We start from the raw sequence: 27,414 nt of genomic DNA, 5'->3' as shown, positions 1-27,414 counted from the left end.
AGGAAGTGCTAGTGTGGCGCCCTGGCCTAGCCAGGTCGTCACAGATAACATACAACTTCCCCACCCCCATTAGACAGGGACACCAGCCAAACAAAAATCCTTGTTGCCTCCCTCCAGTGTCTGATGTCCACACCAGGTGGGGCGGAGCCAGCGGTTGGCCCCACCCACTGAGGAGTTAACAGGCCTGGAGGCGGGAAAAGTGACAGTTTAGTGTTGGAGTTTGAGGAGTGAGGAGTAAGCACTTGGGTGTCTTGGTTTGTGGCCCAGGCACTGACAGCAAGGTTGGCAGACGGTGGTGGCCGTCTGTAGGAGTGGTGGAGCAACGCAGAACCGTAGGACCAGGGACGGGCGACGGCCCGCCGGTACCGACCGGGAGCGAAGTGAAGCAAGCACACACAGGCACGGCCATCGGACCCCGACCAGGCTTGGAGCCGCCGACAATAGTCAGATCCGAATGTGACTGGAACCCCAGGGGTTTCACAACAGCAAAAGTCCTGATTGAAGGCAACAGCCCACACCGTGAGGGTATTCAGCTACCGCCTAAGGCTAGAGACCCAAGGGTCAGCGTCTGCGGGCAAACGGGCTCCTTCGGTACCCATACACCGGGGATCGGACTACCGTTGGGAATAGAGATGAGCGAACCAATCGTGGTTCGGCTCGAGTTCGGTTCGCCGAACGGAGGTCCCGTTCGAGTTCGGTTCGTCGAACGTTCGACGAACCGAACTCGAACTGCATAGGAAACAATGGCAGGCATTCACAAACACATAAAAACACCTAGAAAACACCCTCAAAGGTGTCCAAAAGGTGACAAACAACTCACAACAGAAACACATGGGAAAGTGACAAGAACAAATTCTCATGCGAAAACAAAAGAGCGTAACGAGGAAAAAGAGGACGAGACACAGATATAGGCATGGCACGCCCTTCTAAAATCATGTAAAACACCGCAAGGTGACTCCAATTGGAGTCTCCCTTTTTTTCCAAAAATTGTGCCCCACACACACCCACCCATTCAGTGGCAGCACTTGTGCCCTAGTTGTACACTTCACAGCTAGATTTGCATCAAGCACATTCAAAAATACGCCATTGTTAACCGTCCCCAGGATGACCCCGGGGTAGGTAGCAAAGTCTTTCCTGATTCCAGCTCTGTTCATCTTGGATCAGTTTTAAAAACAATGTAAGCAAGGATTACTCCAAGCGGAGTCTCCCTTTTTTCCAAAAATTGGGCCCCACACACACCCACCCCTTCAGTGGCAGCAGTTGTGCCCCAGTTGTACACTTCACAGCTAGATTTGCATCAAGCACATTCAAAAATACGCCATTGTTAACCGTCCCCAGGATGACACCGGGGTAGGTAGCAAAGTCTTTGCTGAACCATGACTTGTTCATCTTGGCTCCTTTTAAAAAACACAGCAAGCAAGGGTTACTCCAATTGGAGTCTCCCTTTTTTTCCAAAAATTGTGCCCCACACACACCCACCCCTTCAGTGGCAGCACTTGTGCCCTAGTTGTACACTTCACAGCTAGATTTGCATAAAGCACATTCAAAAATACGCCATTGTTAACCGTCCCCAGGATGACCCAGGGGTATGTAGCAAAGTCTTTCCTGATCCCAGCTCTGTTCATCTTGGATCATTTTTAAAAACAATGTAAGCAAGGGTTACTCCAAGCGGAGTCTCCCTTTTTTCCAAAAATTGGACCCCACACACACCCACCCCTTCAGTGGCAGCAGTTGTGCCCCAGTTGTACACTTCACAGGTAGATTTGCATCAAGCACATTCAAAAATACGCCATTGTTAACCGTCCCCAGGATGACACCGGGGTAGGTAGCAAAGTCTTTGCTGAACCATGACTTGTTCATCTTGGCTCCTTTTAAAAAACACAGCAAGCAAGGGTTACTCCAATTGGAGTCTCCCTTTTTTTCCAAAAATTGTGCCCCACACACACCCACCCATTCAGTGGCAGCACTTGTGCCTTAGTTGTACACTTCACAGCTAGATTTGCATCAAGCACATTCAAAAATACGCCATACTTAACCGTCCCCAGGATGACCCCGGGGTAGGTAGCAAAGTCTTTCCTGATCCCAGCTCTGTTCATCTTGGATCATTTTTAAAAACACAGCAAGCAAGGGTTACTCCAATTGGAGTCTCCCTTTTTTTCCAAAAATTGTGCCCCACACACACCCACCCATTCAGTGACAGCACTTGTGCCCTAGTTGTACACTTCACAGCTAGCTTTGCATCAAGCACATTCAAAAATACGCCATTGTTAACCGTCCCCAGGATGACCCCGGGGTACGAAGCAAAGTCTTTCCTGATCCCAGCGCTGTGCATATTGGATCATTTTTAAAAACAATGTAAGCAAGGGTTACTCCAAGCGGAGTCTCCCTTTTTTCCAAAAATTGGGCCACACAGACACCCCATCAGTGGCAGCACTTGTGCCCTAGTTGCAAACAGGATGTGTTGATTTGCATCAAGCACAATCCAAATCCACAAGCATTTACTCTCCCCAGGATGACACAGGGGTAGTAAATTCCTTGTGGATCCATGACTTGTTCATTTTGATGAATGTTAGTCTGTCCACATTGTCACTGGACAGACGCGTGCGCTTATCTGTCAGCACACACCCAGCAGCACTGAAGACACGTTCAGAGACAACGCTGGCAGCTGGACACGACAAAATCTCCAAGGCGTAAGTGGAGAGCTCTTGCAGAGCAGTTGGAAATTTTTCAAGATTTGAAGCCCAAAATGAGCAAGGCTCCATTTGCAAAGTCATGGCATCGATGTTCATTTGCAGATACTCCTGTATCATCCTCTCCAGCCGTTGACTATGTGTCAGACTTGTTGTCTCTGTTGGCCTTGCAAAGGAGGGTCTAAAAAAATTATGAAAAGATTCCATAAAATTGCTGTTACCAGTATCACCAGATAGGGTGCTACTGGTACGGGTAGACTGTTGAAGATGACGAGACCGTCCCATGTTTGTCAAGTTACAACTGGGAGATTCACTCCCTGCACCTGCACGGTTGTTTGGTGAAAAAGCCGAGCTAAGATCGAGTAACAGCTTCTGCTGATACTCCTGCATACGTGCGTCCCTTTCTATGGCTGGAATTATGTCACAAAATCTGGACTTGTACCGGGGATCTAATAGTGTGGCAAGCCAGTAGTCATCATCACTTCTAATTTTGACTATACGAGGGTCATGTTGGAGGTAGTGCAGCAAGAAAGCACTCATGTGTCTTGAGCAGCCATGCGGACCAAGTACACGCTGTGTTTGTGGCATAGAGGTGCTAACCGTTCTTTCTTCCTCTGACATCTCCCCCCAACCTCTTTCAACTGAAATTTGACCAAGGTCTCCCTCGTCCGCTGAGTCTTCCATGTCCATGGACAGTTCGTCCTCCATTTCTTCATGTTCTCCAGCACCTTCCTCAACATTTCGCCTGCTACCATGCGCCCTTGTTGATCCCTGTCCCCCATGGTCCCATGCCTGCCGCGTTGGTGATGATGAACGTCTTGACCTTGGTGCTGTTGTTGTGTCTTGCGCATATGAATCCTCCTGTAGTTCCTCCCCTTCCTGTTGTCCCACCCCCAGACTCCGAATAGTGTTTAGTGTGTGCTCCAGCATGTAAATGACTGGAATTGTCATGCTGATAATGGCATTGTCAGCGCTAAACATATTCGTCGCCATGTCGAAACTGTGCAGAAGGGTGCATAGGTCCTTGATCTGAGACCACTCCATCAGGGTGATCTGCCCCACCTCTGCATCTCGTTGGCCCAGGCTATACGTCATGACGTATTGCACCAGGGCTTGGCGGTGCTGCCACAGTCGCTGTAACATGTGGAGAGTCGAATTCCAGCGTGTCGCCACATCGCATTTCAGGCGATGAACCGGCAGGCCGAAAGACTTCTGGAGCGATACAAGTCGCTCAGCTGCGGCGGTTGAACGGCGGAAGTGAGCAGACAGTTTTCATGCCCTGGTCAGAAGGCCATCTAGGCCGGGATAGTGTGTTAAAAATTGCTGGACAACAAGGTTCAACACGTGAGCCATACAAGGCACGTGTGTCACCTTGCCCAGGCGAAGGGCCGCACCCAGGTTTGCAGCATTGTCGCACACGGCCTTACCAGGCTGCAGGTTGAGTGGAGACAACCATTTATTAAACTCGGACCGCAGAGCTGACCACAACTCCTCAGCTGTGTGACTCCTATTCCCAAGACATGTCAAGCTAAAGACCGCCTGATGCCGTTGCGCTCTGCTGCCAGCATAGTAATGAGGGGTGCATGATTCCTTCTGCGCAGTGAGAACGCTGGTGGCTTGACCAGGAAGGCTTGGGGCGGAGGTGGAGGACACAGATGAGGTGGAGGAGGCAGAAGCAGTGGCGGAACTTGGACAGACAGAGGATTGACACACAAGTCGTGGGGACGGCAAGACCTGTGCAGCAGACCCTTCACCATCTATCACCATAGTTACCCAGTGCCCAGTCAGCGACATGTAACGTCCCTGTCCATGCTTACTGGTCCAAGTATCGGTGGTGAAATGCACCCGTTCACACACAGAGTTTCTCAAGGAAGCGGTGATGTTGTGTGCGACATGCTGGTGTAGCGCGGGCACACCTTTCTTAGAGAAGTAGTAGCGACTGGGCATCTGGTACTGGGGCACAGCGACAGACATAAGGTTTCTAAAATCCTGTGTGTCCACCAGGCGGAAAGGCATCATTTCGGTAGCCAAGAGCTTACAGAGGGATAAAGTCAACCTCTTAGCTTTGTCATGGGTCACAGGAAATGGCCTTTTGTTTGTCCACATCTGAGGGACAGAGATCTGGCTGCTGTGTGTAGACGGTGTTGAGTAGGGTGTCCCTGGAAAAATGCAGGTTTGTGAGGAAAGTGCAGGCGGAGACATGATGTTGCCTTCATCCAACGTTGGTGCTATCGATGTCTGAGAGAGCTGTACACACGCACTTGTTTCCCCTTCCAAACCAACTGATGACCTACCAAGCAAACTGCCTGTTGCGGTTACAGTGGTGGAAGTTGTGCGTGGAAAACCAGGTGTGACAGCTGTCCCCACAGTCCTAGAAGATGAAGAGCGCGCGGATGCACTGGAAGGGGCAGGCGGTGGATGGTTCGCTCCGCTAGGCCGCATTGCAGCACGGTGAGCTTCCCACTGGGACATATATTTATTCATGTGACGATTCATGGAAGAAGTTGTCAAACTGCTGAGGTTTTGACCTCTACTAACAGAATCACGACAAATTTTACAGATCACATAATTTGGGCGATCTTTTTCTATGTCAAAAAAGGACCAGGCTAGGCAAGGCTTAGAGGACATGCGACCTGCTGAGCCCCCCCGACTAGTGCGCTCAGAGGCAGAGTGGTGGCTGATGATGCAGTTGTAGACGTGCTACCAGTGCTCCGACTCTGTCCAGGAAGGCGCAAGGTAACTTCGTCTTCGGTTGCATCCTCCTCCACCGCCTCTGTTGACCTCCTCGAGTGCCTGACTGTAGGTGCGATCTAGAACTTCATCATCAATTGTTGTGTTTGCACTCCCCTCACCCTCAGACCGAGCCTCTTCTTGCACTGACCGAATATTTAAGTTGTCATCCCAATCTGGTATCTGCGTCTCATCGTCATCAGTATGTTCCTCATTGTCTATAACCACAGGTGTTACAGTTTGTGACAAAGGGTCAACATTATGCTCAGAAACTTGGTCCTCACGGCCTGAATCAGAGTCACAAAGGTTCTGGGCATCACTGCAGACCATTTCCTGGTCTGTACTCACTGTAGCTTGGGAGCAGACCTCTGATTCCCAGGCTATAGTGTGACTGAACAGCTCTGCATACTCAGCCATCTCAGTTCCACCATACTGTGCAGGGCTGATGGAGACTTCAGAGCTGAGAGAAAGCAAGTTTGATTGGGATGACAACTCAGAGGACTGGTGTTTTTTGGATGCGGTAGTTGAGGTGGCTGAGAGGGCACTTGTTGGACCACTTGAGATCCATTCAAGCATTTTCCTTTTTTGGCCATCATCTACCTTTGTTCCTGTTGTTCGTGTCCGTAAAAAAGGGAGCACATCGGATTGTCCACGGTAAGTAGTAGACATCTTAATTTTGCTGGTAGATGGTCTATCTTCAGCAGATGTTAATGGAGCTTTGCCACCTTCCCCACGGACAAACCCTTTTTTTCCTTTTACAACACGCCTCTTCCCCTTTCCACCAGCATCTGTCATTTTGCCACTCATGTTGATTGCGACAAGATTGTGCACTTAAAATGTGGTAGTAAAAATTGAGAGGTGGTGTAGATTGCAGCGGTGGTCTAGCTTTATTAACAGCAGAATAAACAACAATAATTATCCCTGACAATGCAACTACGGCCTTTAAACTGGCAGCATAAATTGCTAGTATAATGGCTTAGTAACAATGAGTTTGAGTGTGCAATGCAGGCAGACGTGCTGCAAATATCTTTGCACTACTGGGACTATACAGAAGTCCAATAGCCACGTTTAGGATGCCACTAAGTTCACTCAGTGTTTGCTAGTATAATGGCTTAGTTACAATGAGTTTGAGTGTGCAGTGCAGGCAGACGTGCTGCAAATATCTTTGCACTAGTGGGACTATACAGAAGTCCAATAGCCACGTTTAGGATGCCACTAAGTTCACTCAGTGTTTGCTAGTATAATGGCTTAGTTACAATGAGTTTGAGTGTGCAGTGCAGGCAGACGTGCTGCAAATATCTTTGCACTAGTGGGACTATACAGAAGTCCAATAGCCACGTTTAGGATGCCACTAAGTTCACTCAGTGTTTGCTAGTATAATGACTTAGTAACAATGAGTTTGAGTGTGCAATGCAGGCAGACGTGCTGCAAATATCTTTGCACTAGTGGGACAATACAGAAGTCCAATAGCCACGTTTAGGATGCCACTAAGTTCACTCAGTGTTTGCTAGTATAATGGCTTAGTAACAATGAGTTTGAGTGTGCAATGCAGGCAGACGTGCTGCAAATATCTTTGCACTAGTGGGACTATACAGAAGTCCAATAGCCACGTTTAGGATGCCACTAAGTTCACTCAGTGTTTGCTAGTATAATGGGTTAGTAACAATGAGTTTGAGTGTGCAATGCAGGCAGACGTGCTGCAAATATCTTTGCACTAGTGGGACTATACAGAAGTCCAATAGCCACGTTTAGGATGCCACTAAGTTCACTCAGTGTTTGCTAGTATAATGGCTTATTAACAATGAGTTTGAGTGTGCAATGCAGGTAGACGTGCTGCAAATATCTTTGCACTAGTGGGACTATACAGAAGTCCAATAGCCACGTTTAGGATGCCACTAAGTTCACTCAGTGTTTGCTAGTATAATGGCTTAGTAACAATGAGTTTGAGTGTGCAATGCAGGCAGACGTGCTGCAAATATCTTTGCACTAGTGGGACAATAGAGAAGTCCAACAGCCACGTTTAGGATGCCACTAAGTTCACTCAGTGTTTGCTAGTATAATGGCTTAGTAACAATGAGTTTGAGTGTGCAATGCAGGCAGACGTGCTGCAAATATCTTTGCACTAGTGGGACTATACAGAAGTCCAATAGCCACGTTTAGGATGCCACTAAGTTCACTCAGTGTTTGCTAGTATAATGGCTTAGTAACAATGAGTTTGAGTGTGCAATGCAGGCAGATGTGCTGCAAATATCTTTGCACTAGTGGGACTATATAGAAGTCCAATAGCCACGTTTAGGATGCCACTAAGTTCACTCAGTGTTTTGCTAGTATAATGGCTTAGTAACAATGAGTTTGAGTGTGCAATGCAGGCAGACGTGCTGCAAATATCTTTGCACTAGTGGGACAATACAGAAGTCCAACAGCCACGTTTAGGATGCCACTAAGTTCACTCAGTGTTTGCTAGTATAATGGCTTAGTAACAATGAGTTTGAGTGTGCAATGCAGGCAGACGTGCTGCAAATATCTTTGCACTAGTGGGACAATACAGAAGTCCAATAGCCACGTTTAGGATGCCACTAAGTTCACTCAGTGTTTGCTAGTATAATGGCTTAGTAACAATGAGTTTGAGTGTGCAATGCAGGCAGACGTGCTGCAAATAACTTTGCACTAGTGGGACTATACAGAAGTCCAATAGCCACGTTTAGGATGCCACTAAGTTCACTCAGTGTTTGCTAGTATAATGACTTAGTAACAATGAGTTTGAGTGTGCAATGCAGGCAGACGTGCTGCAAATATCTTTGCACTAGTGGGACTATACAGAAGTCCAATAGCCACGTTTAGGATGCCACTAAGTTCACTCAGTGTTTGCTAGTATAATGGCTTAGTAACAATGAGTTTGAGTGTGCAATGCAGGCAGACGTGCTGCAAATATCTTTGCACTAGTGGGACTATACAGAAGTCCAATAGTCACGTTTAGGATGCCACTAAGTTCACTCAGTGTTTGCTAGTATAATGGCTTAGTTACAATGAGTTTGAGTGTGCAGTGCAGGCAGACGTGCTGCAAATATCTTTGCACTAGTGGGACTATACAGAAGTCCAATAGCCACGTTTAGGATGCCACTAAGTTCACTCAGTGTTTGCTAGTATAATGGCTTAGTAACAATGAGTTTGAGTGTGCAATGCAGGCAGACGTGCTGCAAATATCTTTGCACTAGTGGGACAATACAGAAGTCCAATAGCCACGTTTAGGATGCCACTAAGTTCACTCAGTGTTTGCTAGTATAATGGGTTAGTAACAATGAGTTTGAGTGTGTAAAGGGCAGGAGGGTACAGTGGCAGGGTTGTGGGTCTCTGGGTAGAGGAAAGGAAGCCTGCCTTTCTATCCCTCCTAATGGGGAAATGCAGCGAGGAAATCCCTGACCTTAGCTACACAGACGCTGTCATCTTGTGTAGCTGTTAAACTCTGTTTTCACGGACCTGTCACCTATGGCTTTGACCCTGCCGGTATAAGCCCTTAAAAGGACTGATAGAAAGTGCTCTCCCTATGCTGTACAGCGCTGTGTATGGAGCGTACAGAGCAGTATCGGCGATAGGAGCTGCGCCAGTGATGACTGACACCAAGGACGCAGAAGGCAGATAATGGCGTGCTGGAGGAAAATGTCCGGTTTTATAATGCAGGGACATGTGACATGGACATCCTATCACACATGCCGTTGCTTCTCTGGCTAAAAGTCCACTGTGAGGCAAATCCTGGGATATGAAGAGGAATTATGACTGGAAGTCATAATCGCTCTCATCACTCCATGGCCGTGCCCCCTCCCTTCTTGTTCTCAGATGTCCAGCATCTGTGAAGGTGTCACATCCCAGCCATCTCCTGTGATATGGAGATTAGGTGATGTGGGAACAATGGACACAGGATGACTCCCTGCCGTGACCCTGTAGTAGGGGCTGCTATCTAATTAGCAAGGCTATGGAAGTATCCAGACAGAACGACTCCAGTAAAAAATGGTTCATATCTCGCAAGCCATATTTCCGATAAATATGGCAACCATAAAAATGGTGTCTCCGCATGCGGACGATGCTGGCACACCCTTTTTATGGGAGCAGGACCTGGGGAAATACCCCAGGCGTGATATCAGCCAATGGGGAACTAGTAGACAAGTCACGAGTCCTCTCGTTCTGTAGCTAAATTCATAGCTGTCACAATGAGAGCGTTGGCGTCCGCCTACGACGCTCCCAGGCAAAGTTATGGCCCATATTCCATGTTGGGATATTGTCCATAACTCAAGCCAGGGGTGGAGCAGTGCTCCCTCTGAGGTCACTAAGGTAGGAGGGGACCTGGATTTGCCCAGGTTGATAACCCTACTTCGGCCATTTTCCAGGGTTCTTTCGCTGGGGGTCGCGTGTAGGAAACATCAGTGGGAAGGATCCTAGAAACCTGGCCTACAGCGCCCCCCTGTGGCCAGACGCACAAGGTAACTGCTGGAACTGTGTATGCCTGTTTGTAACCCATGCTTTGCTTGTAACTGTACTCTGACATATGTATATTCTGTAGATTCCCTATTGTATATATTGTAGTTTCTAGTGTGCTTTAGGCTGATTAAATTATATAATTAATCTTGGGCTGTTCTGTTATCTCGATCTTGAATCCCACGTCCGTGTGTTCGGCTAATAGTTACCGTGAAGCGGTTGGTGGCAGCGAGTTGTGCCAAGGATTATTGTGGGGAGGCCAGTGAGATTCGGGGAGGTTTTATATATTCCGCCCGCGGAGGTCGGGGAAATATATACCCTACTCTCACCGGGGACCCTTCAATAATCGGCATAAGTAGTATAGCGGCCTCCTTGCTTATCGTCGGCCAATTCCATAATTGGCCTGACTATAAGAGGGGCGCTAGAGAGCGCATCACGTGCTCTGTCTGTCGGTCGGGAGGTATAAAGGAGGGGTGACCCCCCACTTGTTACCCCCCGATTGTGACGTACTGGTAGCCAGCGCGGGGGATTTCTGAGTGACCCCCCCGGTGGTTCGTGACATATTGGTGGCAAGCGGTGGGATCGAGATAATAGTGTGTGTGAGTGTGAGACCCATACTCCCAGACACTAAAGACTGCCTGCAGCAGCTGTGGCTGCTGGGGTCTTCAGACCAGACCAACACTAGAGTGTCAGAGTGCAGATACTGTAAGGTGTGTGGAGGCATCAGGTGTCAGTTCTGTGTCAGTGACCAAAGTCTGCAACAATGGCTGAGAGCACCAGGAGCAAAGCCAAAGGAATGGCCGATGCTCAGGCCAGAGACGATGAGGAGGTTGTCCACGAGCCCTCCAGGAGCTCGACGCCAGAAAACCGTTCTGCAGAGGACAGCGCACAACCTGGCAATTATGGACAAGATGAGGAGCAGCTCACCCAAGGGTCCTCAACGAGCCAGATGCCAGCCCTCCGCTCTGCAATGGACAGTGAAGCACCAGGCTCCGCAGCGGGCCGCAGATCACCACGTGCCATTCCACCGAGCCTGGGAGGCTCGGATAGCCTTCTTCAAATGGCTATGGCCCTTCTCCAGGCTGGAGACCGGGATACCTACGAGATACTCATGGCCGAGCGTGAGCGACAGGCAGCGCGTGACGCTGAGGCTGCGGAGCGGCAAGCAGTGCGTGAGGCTGCGGAGCGGCAAGCAGCACGTGAAGAGCGCCAGGCAGAGCGTGACTACCAGCTGCAGCTAGCTCAGCTCCGGCCCTCATCAGCCACACGTGACCTTCAAGACACCAAACTTCCAAAGGTCCGTGTTGAGGACTTCCCAGTGCTGGAGAAGGATGGAGACTTGGACTCTTTCTTGACTGCTTTTGAACGGACTTGCCTGCAGCACCATCTGGACAAGGACCAGTGGGCCAAATACCTGACCCCCCGTTTAAGGGGTAAGGCCCTGGATATCCTTGGGGACTTGCCTGCTGAGGCAGATCAGGGCTACGACACCATCAAGCGGGCCCTGATCCAACAGTACAACCTCACTCCAGAGTCCTACCGCAAGAAGTTCCGGAGCCTACAGAAGGGACCAAAGGACTCCTGGGCTGACCACCGGCAGGCACTTGCCCGAGCTGCCGACCACTGGACCCAAGGCCTGCAGCTTTCCACCGGACCGGAGATCCTGGACTTGTTCATCACGGAGCAACTCTTGTGGAACTGCCCTGAGGATCTCCGCCAGTTCATCCGAGACCAGAAGCCAAAGGGGTCCACGGCTACAGCTGCCCTGGCCGATGACTACACCAACAATCGGGCTCCTGAGGCCAGGAGAGCAGCCACCAGCAGCACCTGGAGAGGGGGTAAGATGAACTCTGCGACTGCCCCACCTGCCCCTAGACTGCAGGGGGTGTCCCCCTCAACTCCCCTCTCCAGGCCCGTGGCAGAACCAAGACGGTGCCACCAGTGCAACCTACCTGGACACTTCAAGGCCATGTGCCCTCAGCGTCCCAAGGCCCCGGCTCCGTCCCCGTCCCAAGGGCCGCCCAAGGTGTATTGTGTGGGTGGGGGTGGTGGTAGGTCCCTGGACAGCTTCCAACCTGTCACCGTCGGCCGGTCTGTGACCATGGGACTGCGAGACAGCGCCTCGGAGGTGACTCTGGTGCGGCCTGAGATGGTGTCCCCCCAAGACTTGATCCCTGGAAAAACCCTCGCTGTCTCCGGGATTGGAGGCATTGACCCGGCGCTGCCTGTTGCTGACATTTATGTGGACTGGGGCGCAGGGCGAGGGGTGAGGGAGGTGGGGGTAACTGATCGGATCCCCGCAAACGTGCTACTTGGGACAGATTTGGGGCAGATAACCTCCCAGTTTGGGCCCCAACCAAGGGCTGAACCTTCAGCCAGTACTGACATGCCTCCGGACAATGTTAATGTGTTATCTATGAATGATGTAAGGGAGGAGGGAGTGAACTCTGATATTTCTGCTTGCATAGACACCATAGACACACACACAGCTGCAGCTGTGACAGGGGAGGGGGTCAGAGAAAGGTGTGACAATGCCTCTACAAGTAATCAGCCTGTGAGCTGGGATCTGTTGCCCTCTGCAGGGATAAGCAGAGAGCAGGGTGCTGCAGGGGGAGGACCAGTGTGTGGGGTGGGGGCTACCACAGCAAATGTGGGGTCCCCAGAGATTTCACAGCGGGGTTCTGTTGCTGCAGGAGGGGAACAGGCAGGTGAGATTGGGGCCGGTCCCGGAGCGGAAGTGCTCCCAGGTAAGATCTCGGTGCAGGGTTCCCCCACAACCGGGGTGTCAGGAAGCCAGGTAGGTCTGCCTGAACCGGCGACTTGGTCAGGAACGGAGGAGGAGCAGGCACGACCCACGGTCGCAGCGGCTGTGGCCGCTGTCACCCGCAGTGGGAGTGCTGGAAGCCAAGGGGCCTCCCGGAGGTCCGATAGCTCTTCCCCTTCTGACCAAGTGGCAGCCGAGTCAGGTGGAGGCCAGGACACAGGTCCCGGGGTACTGACTGAAGATGTGACAGTCTCGTCGATTCTGGCCACATCTAGTCAGGGGTTTCAGGCAGCGTTAGAAGCTGATGACAGCCTGAAAGCTCTTAAGGAGCAGGCGGCACAGCCTCCCTCGGACTCGGACCCGGAGCGAGTGGTCTGGGACCAAGGACGACTGTACCGGGCCACGGTCCAGCAGGGTTCACCGGAGGCGTGGCCCAGGGACCGACAGTTGGTGGTACCCTATCCGTTCCGGACGGAGTTGTTGCGGATCGCACATGAGATTCCGATGGCCGGACACCTAGGGATCGCTAAGACCAAGGCCAGGTTAAACCAGCATTTCTACTGGCCAAAAATGGGGGCCGATGTGGCTGCCTACTGCCGTTCGTGTGAAACCTGTCAGAGAGTGGGGAAGGCGGGGCCACACCCCAAAGCCCCACTGGTATCTCTGCCAATCATCGATGAGCCTTTCAGGAGGGTGGCTGTGGATCTGGTCGGCCCGCTGGCCATCCCCAGCAGCTCCGGGAAACGCTTCATACTGACGGTAGTGGACTATGCCACCCGGTACCCGGAAGCAGTGGCCTTGTCGTCCATTCGGGCTGACAAGGTGGCCACCGCATTGCTGGAGATTTTCTCCCGAGTGGGTTTTCCCCAGGAAATGCTCACTGACCGGGGGACCCAATTCATGTCCCAGCTGATGGAGGCCCTCTGTAAGCAAGTCCAGGTGCGACATCTGGTGGCCATCCCGTACCATCCACAGACTAATGGCCTGTGCGAGCGGTTTAATGGCACCTTAAAGCAGATGCTTAAGATGTTGGTCGACTCCCATGGGCGTGACTGGGAGCGGTATCTCCCACACCTGTTATTTGCTTACCGGGAGGTTCCACAGGCCTCAACAGGATACTCACCGTTTGAGCTCCTGTACGGGCGACGTGTGCGGGGCCCCCTGGCTCTGGTGAAAGAGGCTTGGGAAGGGGATTTGGCCACCCCTGGAGTGTCGGTTATCGAGTATGTCGTGCGCTTCCGGGACAAAATGCAGGCCTTGACGCAACTGGTACACGACAATATGGCTCAAGCCCAGGCCGATCAGAAGCGTTGGTACGACCAGAACGCTTGTGAGAGGACCTACCAAGTGGGTCAAAAGGTGTGGGTACTGGTCCCCGTACCACAGGACAAGCTTCAGGCAGCCTGGGAAGGCCCATACCTCGTGTACCAGCAGCTCAACCCTGTAACGTACCTGGTCACCCTGGACCCTGCCCGTGGAAGGCGGAAGCCCTTCCATGTGAACATGATGAAGGCACATCATGAGCGGGAGGCATGTGCGCTCCCCGTGTGCAACCTGCCCGAGGAGGGAGAAGCGGAAACCCTCTTGGATATGCTAGCCCAGGTTAGGGCAGGCGGATCCATTGAGGATGTGGAGGTTGGCCACCAGCTCTTGGAGGACCAACGGTCCCAGCTGTGGGCCACCCTACACCCCTTCCGGGGGTTGTTTACCAACCAGCCCGGAAGGACTGACTTGGCTGTCCATCACGTGGACACTGGGGATCATCCCCCGATCCGGCGTTCAGCATATCGGGTCTCCCTGGAGGTGCAGCAACACATGCGCCAGGAGATTGACGAGATGCTGAAGCTGGGGGTGATCCAGGCATCCAACAGCGCTTGGGCCTCGCCTGTAGTCCTCGTCCCTAAGAAGGACCGAACCACTCGGTTCTGCGTGGACTACAGGGGGCTCAATGCTGTCACGGTCGCCGATGCGTACCCAATGCCACGCATCGATGACCTGCTCGATCAGTTGGCCGGGGCTCAGTACCTGACCATCATGGACCTGAGCCGGGGATATTGGCAGATCCCCCTGACTCGCAAGGCCAGGGAACGCTCTGCCTTTATTACCCCATTTGGACTGTACGAGTCCACGGTGATGCCATTCGGGATGAGGAATGCCCCTGCCACCTTCCAGCGGATGGTCAACACCCTGCTCAAGGGACTTGAAGGGTACGCGGCCGCGTACCTGGATGACATTGCCGTCTTCAGTCCCACCTGGGAGGACCACCTAGAGCATCTAGCACAGGTGCTCAGGCGGATCCACCGGGCAGGTTTGACCATCAAGCCGGGAAAGTGTCAGCTGGCCATGAGCGAGGTCCAGTACCTCGGTCACCGGGTAGGTGGGAGAACACTGAAGCCCGAGCCTGAGAAAGTGGAGGCCATCGCATCCTGGCCCACCCCCAGGACCAAGAAGCAGGTGATGTCCTTCTTGGGGACCGCTGGGTACTATAGGAGGTTTGTTCCATGCTATAGTAGCCTGGCAAAGCCCTTGACGGACCTCACCAAGAAGAAGCTGCCCTCTGCAGTCGATTGGACAATGGACTGCGAGACAGCCTTCCGGGCCCTAAAGGACGCCCTGTCCAGCCCGCCCGTGCTACAGGCAGCCGACTTCACGCGGCCGTTTGTAGTACAGACCGACGCCAGTGACTTCGGCCTCGGTGCGGTGCTCAGCCAGGTGGACTCTGCGAGCCAAGAGCACCCAGTCTTGTACCTGAGCAGGAAGCTGTTACCAAGGGAAGTGGCCTATTCCACGATGGAGAAGGAGTGCCTGGCCATAGTGTGGGCCCTGCAGCGTCTGCAACCCTATCTATACGGGCGCCACTTCATCGTGGAGACGGACCACAATCCCCTCAGCTGGTTGCACACCGTCTCTGGGACGAATGGGCGATTGTTGCGATGGAGCCTTGCGCTCCAGCAATACAACTTCACCATTCGCCACAAAAGGGGCCGTGACCACGGTAACGCAGACGGGCTGTCCCGACAAGGAGAGGTCGCGGACGGGCGCACGGGGGAACACCGGAGTGTGCTGCCCCCTAGCGCCCTCAAAAGGGGGGAGGTGTGAGGCAAATCCTGGGATATGAAGAGGAATTATGACTGGAAGTCATAATCGCTCTCATCACTCCATGGCCGTGCCCCCTCCCTTCTTGTTCTCAGATGTCCAGCATCTGTGAAGGTGTCACATCCCAGCCATCTCCTGTGATATGGAGATTAGGTGATGTGGGAACAATGGACACAGGATGACTCCCTGCCGTGACCCTGTAGTAGGGGCTGCTATCTAATTAGCAAGGCTATGGAAGTATCCAGACAGAACGACTCCAGTAAAAAATGGTTCATATCTCGCAAGCCATATTTCCGATAAATATGGCAACCATAAAAATGGTGTCTCCGCATGCGGACGATGCTGGCACACCCTTTTTATGGGAGCAGGACCTGGGGAAATACCCCAGGCGTGATATCAGCCAATGGGGAACTAGTAGACAAGTCACGAGTCCTCTCGTTCTGTAGCTAAATTCATAGCTGTCACAATGAGAGCGTTGGCGTCCGCCTACGACGCTCCCAGGCAAAGTTATGGCCCATATTCCATGTTGGGATATTGTCCATAACTCAAGCCAGGGGTGGAGCAGTGCTCCCTCTGAGGTCACTAAGGTAGGAGGGGACCTGGATTTGCCCAGGTTGATAACCCTACTTCGGCCATTTTCCAGGGTTCTTTCGCTGGGGGTCGCGTGTAGGAAACATCAGTGGGAAGGATCCTAGAAACCTGGCCTACAGCGCCCCCCTGTGGCCAGACGCACAAGGTAACTGCTGGAACTGTGTATGCCTGTTTGTAACCCATGCTTTGCTTGTAACTGTACTCTGACATATGTATATTCTGTAGATTCCCTATTGTATATATTGTAGTTTCTAGTGTGCTTTAGGCTGATTAAATTATATAATTAATCTTGGGCTGTTCTGTTATCTCGATCTTGAATCCCACGTCCGTGTGTTCGGCTAATAGTTACCGTGAAGCGGTTGGTGGCAGCGAGTTGTGCCAAGGATTATTGTGGGGAGGCCAGTGAGATTCGGGGAGGTTTTATATATTCCGCCCGCGGAGGTCGGGGAAATATATACCCTACTCTCACCGGGGACCCTTCAATAATCGGCATAAGTAGTATAGCGGCCTCCTTGCTTATCGTCGGCCAATTCCATAATTGGCCTGACTATAAGAGGGGCGCTAGAGAGCGCATCACGTGCTCTGTCTGTCGGTCGGGAGGTATAAAGGAGGGGTGACCCCCCACTTGTTACCCCCCGATTGTGACGTACTGGTAGCCAGCGCGGGGGATTTCTGAGTGACCCCCCCGGTGGTTCGTGACATCCACTTAGCTGTGTGTGTGTCTGGGATTGGCTGACATGCTGGCCCGCCCCACTACACGCGCGCGCTTAGGGAAGGAAGACAAGGAAAAAAAAAAAATGGCGATCGCCATTATCCATACAGCAGTGATCTGAATGCGCTGTTCCCGCACACTATACACTGAAATTTCATAATAGTGTGAGTCACAGAGTGACTTACACTATTACAGCGGAAAGCCAGCTAGGAATTAGCTGGTCTTTTTGCTGCTAGAACCGTTCTCGAACGTATCTAGAACTATCGAGCTTTAACAAAAAGCTCGAGTTCTAGTTCGATCTAGAACAGCCCCCAAAATCACTCGAGCCGCGAACTGGAGAACTTCGAACTGCGAACCGCGCTCAACTCTAATTGGGAATCCATAGTAGTCAGAAAGAGAACATCAAGGTGCAGGGAAAGACAGCCACCATCACCTGTCCGGGGAGAAGCACTGCAGCCGGCTGCGGGACCCGTCCATCCAGCCGTTTGGTTTACCGAGGACTTTGTACCTTTCTTGCTTAGTGAGTACACCCGTGCCATCCGGCACCGCGCCGCGCTGTCCCTGCAACCCTGCACCTCACCAACCCTGCCTCCCCGTCACAACATCACCGGGCCCTGGGACCACCGACCCTTACCCACGGAGGGGGAAAACAACATCCTAGCTGCTCCTTACCATCATCAGCAGCGGTGGTGCCTATCTTCACCACGACCTGTGGGTGGCGTCACGGACTAAATCCCCCAAACCAACCACCCCTTTCACTCACGAGCGAGGAGCGCCGCTCGAGTCCCCGGATCCGGCCCACCGCTCGAGCCACCGAGCAGCAGCCGCAGCAGCGCCGGACCCGAGCATTAGCGAGAGCGCAGCAGCGACGGCGTCCTCCCCGCCCGCGACACTAGAAAGAACCAAAGGTGGGCGGGTGAGATCCTGCCTCATGTAACCGAGAGTATAAAGAGCAGGGACGCCAGGACTCTGCGACACATCCGGTTCCTGGAAGCACAAGCACTGACATGTCCGTCCCGTCCGGCCACGCAGAGATCCTGGAGCCCACACCAGGAACAGTGGCGTGGGTGGAGGTCCGGACCGCGCAAATGTGCTGCCGCCTGAAGGCCCAGGTCCGATTCTTGATGGAGCGGTGGGTGGCCGAAATGGAGAAGGTGGAGGCGGCCGTGCAGAGACGCGAGGTGGAGGCAGTGTTGCAGGAGCGGGTAAGCGACCCACTCCCCTGTGTCCCTCAAGGACCAGTCGCTGCGACCGAGGGGCCCGGTCTGCGCCCGCTCACCCTGCTACCTCCCCCCGCCAGCTGCACCAGCTGTTGCCGCCTCGCCACTAGGCTCGCTGTCCCCGACACCGGCAGCGGAACCCAGTCCGTCTCCCCTGGAGGACCAGCCTGAAGGCGTTGTCCGTGAACAGCCCACGTCCCTCCCGCTGCTATGGAAGATCCCATGGGAGGTGCCCGTCCGCGAAAAGAAGCAGTCAGCCCCGGACACGGCCGCACCCGAGACCGTCCCGGCCCCGGCAGTCCGTCCGGCTACTGGAGAGGTGGAAGCTGTGAACCGGAAGGCCCAGCAGGTGAAGCCTGCTGTCCCTGCACCCCACGCCTCGGCTGAGGCTGCGCCGGGTCGTCGCTGCAAAGCAGCAGCCCAGGTCATGTCACCGCAGGACCCCCACAAGAGATTACCGATCGTGGCCGGTGTGGGCGAAGTCCGGCAGGGCCCGACCCACGCGCAGGGGCATGCAAACGTCCCTTACTGGGACAGGGAGCCGAGCCAGCTGGGCCATGAAATTGCCGCTAGGGAGCAGCAGAAGGCCGAAGTGCTGGCACGCATCATGAAAAAGAAGGACAATCTCCGCAACGCCACCTTTCGGGTGTGGGGTCCGGTGTATGAAGGCCAGGTGAGGAGGTTTGATCCTCAGTGGGGATACGGCTTCGTGTACGAACCGGGCCTGAAGGCCGAGATATTCGTAGCTGGCCGAGATGGAGATGTGAACTCTCACCTGCCAACCGGTCTTCCTGGTCATGATCTACAACCGGGCGACTTAGTGACTTACACCCGACATTGCGGGGAGAGGGGCTGGTTTCCCTGGATGTCAAGCAGAGGGTAGGCCGCAGTGCCCAGAGGCGGTCCCAGTCCCCTCCCCCACGTGCCGTCCGGATGTTGAGTTGGAGGAGGCCTATGAGGAGGGCGACCTCAAATAATGGCAGCGGTCCACCGTTGCAACAAAGTTGTCCCCGTTGGGACCCTCAGCCCCTTTGTTTTCCGTTGAATGAACACCAATCACCGAAGTCTCAGCTGATTGCCGTCCGTTGTAAGACAAGTTGTCCCCGTTGGGACCATCAGTGTGTTTACTCAAAACAGCCCACATGAGAAACTGCTCATGAACATGGCCGAGAACTTGCAGGCCACCCACGAACTTGTGGGCTTGTAAATAGTTTGTGGGCCGTTTTCCGTTCCATGCCGCCTCCGGAGAGGCAGATTAGAGGAGGGACCCGCAGCGGAGTAGGTTGGGGTCCGGCCACCACCGGGACCGGTGGCCATCCTCTGGGGGTCAGGGGTCCCCCTGGACGTGGGGTCCCCTGTAGTGACAGCCGGGTGCGAGACACCGTGCCCGTTCCCGCTCGGGTAACCTGGACCAGGACTGGGGTAAAGGGGTGCTGCCCGTTTCTTAGGGGCAGCATCAAGGGTTAGGTTGCTTGGATGGGGGCGCGGATGACCATGAACCCGTCCGTTTTAATAAAAATGTTTACCGTTTGCAACGTTAAAGTACCGAGCCTCCCGTAAGGGGAGAACTAAAATATGCTTATGTTGAATGTTTACATGTTAATTTATATTTTACAGAAAAATAAAACCGGTGATGGACAGGCAGCCCGCAGACGGTCTGCATTTTACCAAGGGGGAATGTGACGCCCTGGACTAGCCAGGTAGTCACAGACATAACACCATACACACCCCCCCTCCCTAGACAGTTACACCAGTCAGACAAAAACCCTTGTTGCCTCCCTCCAGGGTCTGATGTCCACACCAGGTGGGGTGGAGTCAGGCGGTTGGCCCCACCCACCGAGGAGTTCACAGGCCTGGAGGCGGGAAAAAGCAGTTAGTTCAGTGGTGGAGGAGATTCGTTTAGGAGGTAAAAGTGTGAGGAGTAGGAACTGCAAGTGTCTGGGTCGGAGCCCAGGTACTGACAGCAAGGTTGGCAGACGGTGGTGGCCGTCTGCAGGAGTTAGTGAATCTCCGCAGAGCCGTAGGACCAGGGTCGGGCGTTGGCCCGCCGGTACCGAACTGGAGAGCGGAGTGAAGCTAAGCACACAGGCAAGGCCATCAGACCCCGACCAGGCTTGGAGCCGCCGACAACAGTCAAATCCGAGTGTGACAGGAACCCCAGGGGTTTCCCAACAACCAAGACCCGACAGAAGGCAACAGTCCACACCGAGAGGATATACAGCCACCGACATAGGAAAGAGATCCAAGGGCCAGTGCCTGCGGGCAAAACAGGCTCCTACGGCACCTATATGCTGGGGAGCGGACTACCGGTGGGCAACCACAGGAGCCAGAACATTCTAACAGGTGCAGGGAAAGACAGCCACCATCAGCCGTCCGGGGAGAGCACAACAACACTGCAGCCGGCTGCGGGACCCGTCCATCCGGCCGTTTGGTTTACCAAAGACTCTGTCATTGACTGTCTGAGTGAGTACACCAGTGACATCCGGCACCGCGCCGAGCTGATTTACCAGGACATCACTGAGAGGGCCCTTTGGTATGTATCCAAGGCCTTCCCACACCTCCTTTACACCCTCTAAGTTGTGTGAAGGATTTTGCTATAGCGTACCACTTGAATTTGTAGACACTATATGCAGGGTCGGACTGGGACTAAAATTCAGCCCTGGCATTTGGGGGTGCACAGGCCAACTTGTCACTTGGTGAATGTGTAATATCTTTGTGCGCTTGTAGATTGTGTAACACGACCATATAACATGTAGTCAAAGCTGCGTCCAGTATTACAGTTCAGTCCTATTTGTTGCTTTTAAGTTGCCGGACCTGGTGAAGCCGCTATTTTCCCTATAGAACTGGGTCCCATAGTTAAAGAAGAGGATGCTGAGCTCTACAGTCATGGCCAAAAGTTTTGAGAATGACACCAAAATTATATTTTCATATGATCTGTTGCCCTCTGGTTTTTAATTGTGTTTGTCTGTTTACATCACATACAGAAAAATAATTGCAATCATATTATGAGTACCAAGAGGTTATATTGACAGTTAGAATGAGTTAATGCAGCAAGTCAATATTTGCAGTGTTGACCCTTCTTCTTCAGGACCTCTGCAATTCTCCCTGGCATGCTCTCAATCAACTTCTGGACCAAATCCTGACTGATAGCTGTCCATTCTTGCATAAGCAATGCTTGCATTTTGCCAGAATTTGTTGGTTTTTGTTTGTCCACCCGTCTCTTGATGATTGCCCACAAGTTCTCAATGGGATTAAGATCTGGGGAGTTTCCAGGCCATGGACCCAAAATCTCTATGTTTTGTTCCATGAGCCATTTAGTGATCACCTTTGCTTTATGGCAAGGTGCTCCATCATGCTGGAAAAGGCATTGTTGGGCGCCAAACTGCTCTTGGACAGTTGGAAGAAGTTGCTCTTGGAGGACATTCTGGTACCATTCTTTATTCATGGCTGTGTTTTTAGGCAAGACTGTGAGTGAGCCGTTTCCGTTGGCTGAGAAGCAACCCCACACATGAATCATTTCAGGATGCTTAACAGTTGGCATGAGACAAGACTGGTGGTAGCGCTCACCTCTTCTTCTCCTAATAAGCTGTTTTCCAGATGTCCCAAACAATCGAAAAGGGGATTCATCTGAGAAAATGACTTTACCCCAGTCCTCAGCAGTCCACTCCCTGTACCTTTTGCAGAATATCAGTCGGTCCCTGATGTTTTTTCTGGACAGAAGTGGCTTCTTTGCTGCCCTCCTTGAAACAAGGCCTTGCTCAAGCAGTCTCCGCCTCACAGTGCATGCAGAAGCACTCACACCAGCCTGCTGCCATTGCTGAGCTAGCTCGGCACTGCTGGTAGTCCGATCCCGCAGCTGAAACAGTTTTAACATACGGTCCTGGTGTTTGCTGGTCCTTCTTGGGCGCCCTGGAGCCTTTTTGGCAACAATGGAAGCGCTCTCCTTGAAGTTCTTGATAATGCGATAGATTGTTCACTGAGGTGCAATCTTTGTAGCTGCGATACTCTTCCCTGTTAGGCCATTTTTGTGCAGAGCAATGATGGCTGAACGTGTTTCTTTAGAGATAACCATGGTTAACTGAAGAGAAACAATGATACCAAGCACCAACCTCCTTTTAAAGTGTCCAGTGGTGTCATTCTTACTTAATCATGACTGATTGATCGCCAGCCCTGTCCTCATCAACACCCACACCTGTGTTAATGGAACAATCACTAAAACAATGTTAGCTGCTCCTTTTAAGGCAGGAATGCAATGATGTTGAAATGTGTTTTGGGGATTGAAGTTCATTTTCTTAGCCAATATTGACTTTGCAAGTAATTGCTGTTAAGCTGATCACTCTTTATGACATTCAGGAGTATATGCAAATTGCCATTAGAAAAACTTAAGCAGTAGACTTTGTAAAAATTAATATTTGTAGCATTCTCAAAACTTTTGGCCATGACTGTACATATAATGCTAAGGCCTCATCATATAACTGATGGGCAGGGATGCAAAATCAGATCCCCCTCAGCTAATATTGATAACGTATTCTACAGATAGGTGATCAGGGACGCTGTAGTTGTCACTCACGCTAATTTTGGGTGCATGCCACTTAGGGAATGTGCAATGACATTTTGGGGGGCAGATACCACCATGGATACCACTATGAAAAATACTCACAGTGAGTGACCGTCTGCATCTATTACTGTGCGCAGGTTCAGGCTTTTGAGCATTTTTTAACCACTTGAGGTTTCTAAAACCACCAAGTGGTTAAAAGAAGTGACCGGTTCATTCTTCTGGTGTTTTGCACTCAGCAGACACTCTGTACTTTACAATGCAGATCAATGGAAAGGTTCGGAAGATGCCCAGATGTCTTTTATTGCCTTTTACCATCACTTTTTCTTAAAAACCCAGTAAAAAAAATGTGACAAAAACAATAGGAAAACACTAAAAAGGCCAAAGATGGTCAAGACCATAGAAAAAATACCCAGGAAACGACTATAACTACACAGAAGATGGGTCAGGAAAAGAAACGTCACGGATTTCAACATCTACTTAAAAAACTTGCCGATGTTGCTTGAGTTTAAAACACCTTGTGTGCACATACCCTTAGGTTTTCCAGTTTTTGGAAACCCACTCCCTGCATTGTTTATTTGTTCTATTCACTCTCCCCAGGTCTGCTATTGTCTGCAGCGCTGGTGTCACATCACAATGACAGCACTGCAACCAATCATGGAGCTCAGCAAGTAACTGATTGGCTACAGTGCTGCTGATGTCATATCAGCGATGCAGACACTTATAAACTCCAGGCGCAACAGCAGTTTGTATTTTTTATAACAAAAAGGAAGCATCAGACGACAAGAGGATGTGAGCAGTCAGCATCACATAAGAGCTAATCACATGAATACATCACTAGAACCACATATTTGAGGAGAATTTGGAGACATTCTGCTTAAAAAATGTGTAAACATGTTAATTTACACTGTTTTTGAAACAGAAACTGAGCAGAATCTTGCCAAATTCTCCTCATAATGTCAAAACAAAGTTTTGATTATTTTTAAGCTTTTTTAGACATAGTCATGAAACTTGTTTTGGATTGTCATGTTCAGAACCACCATCTGTACTTGTATGCCGCACCAGAACCATCAGCAACACATGAATGCAGCACCATTGCCACCATCAGCACATGAATACAGCACCAGTGCCACAATCAGTATATAAATGCCACACCAGAACCATCATCAGCACATGAATGCAGCACCAGAACCACCATCAGAACATGAATGCAGTGCCAGAATCTCCATTAGCACAAGAATGCAGCACCAGAGCCACCATCAGCACATGAATGAAGCACCAGAGCCACCACTAGAACATGAATGAGTTGTTTCTGTCCCTTTTGTCGCCACGTAGTACAGACACCATGATGAGATTTCATGCCCACAGCTAGTCTCTGAAGACCTCCCTCTTTGTTCTTCAGGAGAACTTCCTGACACAGTGCCTTTAAAAATAAAAGTATCAGTATACTGCCCCAAAAATATAAATATCCCCCATGCTGCACTACTAAATAAAGACTTGCTGTGCTTCCTTCACAAAATATCTCCCCCCCACACACACTGCCCCTCTCCAAAATATTATACCCCCTCACACACTACTCCTCTCCAAAATATTATACCCCCACACACACTGCCTCTCTTCAAATATTATATCCCCCTACACACACACTGCCCCTCTCCAAAATATTACACCCCCCACAAACACACACAATGCCCTGCTCCAAAATATTATACCCTCTCATACACTGCCCCCCTCCAAAATATTATACCCCCCATACACACACACACACTGCGCCTCTCGAAACATTATAACCCACTACACACACACTTCCCCTCTCCAAAATATTGTACACACACACTGCCCCTCTCCAAATATTTTACGCCTACATGCACACACTGCCCCTCCTTTAAATATTATACCCCCCCACACACACACACTGCCCAGCTCAAAAATATTATATAACACACACACACTGCCCCTCTCCAAAATATTATACTCCCCTACACACACACACTGTCTCTCTGTCTCTCTCCAAAATATTATACCCCCTACACACACATTGCCCCTCTCCAAAATGTTAAACCCCACACACACACACACACTGCCCCTCTATAAACTATTATAATCCCCCACCAACACACACACACACATGCTGGCGCCTCTTTCCAAAATATTATACCCCCCCACACACACACTGGCCCTCTCCAAAATATTATACCCCCCATTTATACACACACTGCCCTTTTGCAAAATATTATACCCCCCATATATACACACACACACACTGCCGTTATGTAAAATAGCCACCCTCACACACACTGCCCGTCTGGATAAAGTACTCCCCCTCCCCCCCCGCCTCTCGCAAGGCTGTGTCCCTTTCACAAATGTTCCCCCATTATGTGCCCTAATCCCCTCCACACTCACCCATAGTTAGTGCACATGCCATCTTCGGCTCCTCCACGGAGCTCTTACCACTGTCCGACGTGTCTCAGCAGCTCCCGCAGCAGTGTGATGATGTCAGCAAGGTGCTAACCTCATCACGTTGTTGCACGCTGGAGCCCCAGGCCTGGCGCTGTCACTGATCAAATGTATTTACATCTGAGAGAGCAAACACATTTGAACAGGAAGGAGGGAGCTGCGGTCACCGGCACATTTCTCAGCAGTACACTGGGCACAGGATCTCACTAAACAGCAGGGCCGGGGCGGCACAGCACAGCGCGCTGCCTTCTGCTGCTTTCAGTGATGCTACTGAGCGCAAGGAAAATTAATGTTGCCCGGTGTGCAGACTGCTGAGGAGAGTGGCGGTGACTGTAGAGTGAGCGGCCCACTACAGGGACCAGCCCACTACAGGGACCAGCCCTTCTGGCATTTGCCAGAATTGCCCTATGGCCAGTCCGGCCCTGACTATATGTATATGTCACCGTCTATAAATTTTGAGTGTATAGGGAGAGATCTGTCAGTCACTGGCAGAAGGTGGGGAGAAGCCTTCCACCTGGTCATTCATGGTCTTTAGAAAAAACAAAGAGTCCAGCTGACCACATTGCAGATAAACAGAGTCCAGAATGCTGCATGGAAACAAGGCAGTCATCCAGATCCAGAAAGGAAGCGTCACTATTACTTGGCAAACTATGAATTAGGACATGTCGTCCAAAACGCGTAATTCTTCCACCATGCACTTGTTTTCAACATGTTATTAACGGATTAATAAAGCTTTGATATTACACTGGAAGTCTCTGAACGTTGAGCCGGACTCCACTTCCCTTCTGGATTATGTCCTTTACAGTATGTTTTTCTCTGAAATGCTGAAGCACTTCATAGTCAAACATGCTGCATGGCTGAAATCATGAAGCCAATGCCTGATGCATGATACCTGTGAATCAGGCAGTATGTGTCCGCTGTCAGGTTCATTTTAATTTAGAAATATTCTCTGCAGAGTACATGACTTGCTTTCATTTTTATGCTTCTTTCTCTGTTATGATGATGTGCAAGTTATGTTATAAAAATATATACAATGATTTAATAACACAATTGTTTATTCTCTGAAATGAATTTGACATTTGTATATTACACATTTGCTTTTCTCTAGAACTGGGAGGGGGGGTTGGGTTGTGGTACTTTTCTTACACTGTTGCTTAGTAGGAGCAGCGTTAACTTGATGTTGTGAGGGGGTGGCCAGCACCGTGGCTGCCGAGAAATAGATGTAAATGTTCCTGGTACAGGACAGGAAGCAATCGTGGGTAACCAAGAAGGGAGGGTGAAAGGTTAGTTTCACAGATACCCCCCTCTTTGTTGTTAGATGTACATATAACTTATTTAATTCAGATTTTACAAATATGAACCTGGCTGGCGGGAGCCCATGATAGACTGTAAAAAAAAAATATTATTTTTGGTCAATAACCGTTGTTAAGTTTATAGAAGCTATATATCTGTTAAAATATACAAATACATGAAGGCTGCCGGATATTAATGAATAATGGATATTTGCAACTATAAACCAAACACTTAAACTGTCCATTCTATGTTTAATGAATTATCTATTCCACACTGGCCCCCACTGTGTTGTCCCATTGTTTCTAATAATAAGCAGCACATTGGGGGCAGGACATTGCTGTGTGATTACTTTGAAAATACATGCTCTGCCTTGCAGACTATGCATAAGGGATTTTTACCATGGGATTTTCCTGCAGATTCAAATCACCACCATTGGGACGACACTGAACGAGAATAGTTGCATGGTTGGTTTACAAGGAGAAAGCCAATGCCACAGCTTTCCAAAATAAAGATTACTGCCCATTAGAGATGAGCGATGCTCGAGGTTCAAGATTCGCCAATTTCATGTTCGAGTGATTTTGGGGGGTGCTCGAGATTGAACTCGAGCTTTTTGCTAAAACCTCGACAGTTCGAGTTAGGTTCGAGAACGGTTCGAGCACCAAAAACATGGCTTTTCACACTAAGGCTATGTGCACATTTTGCTATGTGCATGTGTCCTGTGTCCCCAGCACAATTCCTCTCTCTTTCCAACTCACCGATTTCGGGCACCTCGCTGCACGTCTGTCACAGATCTGCGGTGTCTTTTCCTCTTTAGAAAATGGCTGCCGCTTCATTAG

Source organism: Anomaloglossus baeobatrachus, chromosome 1, assembly GCF_048569485.1.
Source record: "Anomaloglossus baeobatrachus isolate aAnoBae1 chromosome 1, aAnoBae1.hap1, whole genome shotgun sequence".
In the NCBI taxonomy this organism is placed as follows: domain Eukaryota; kingdom Metazoa; phylum Chordata; class Amphibia; order Anura; family Aromobatidae; genus Anomaloglossus; species Anomaloglossus baeobatrachus.
The sequence above is the reverse complement of the archived record's forward strand: the minus strand, read 5'-3'. Positions refer to the sequence as shown.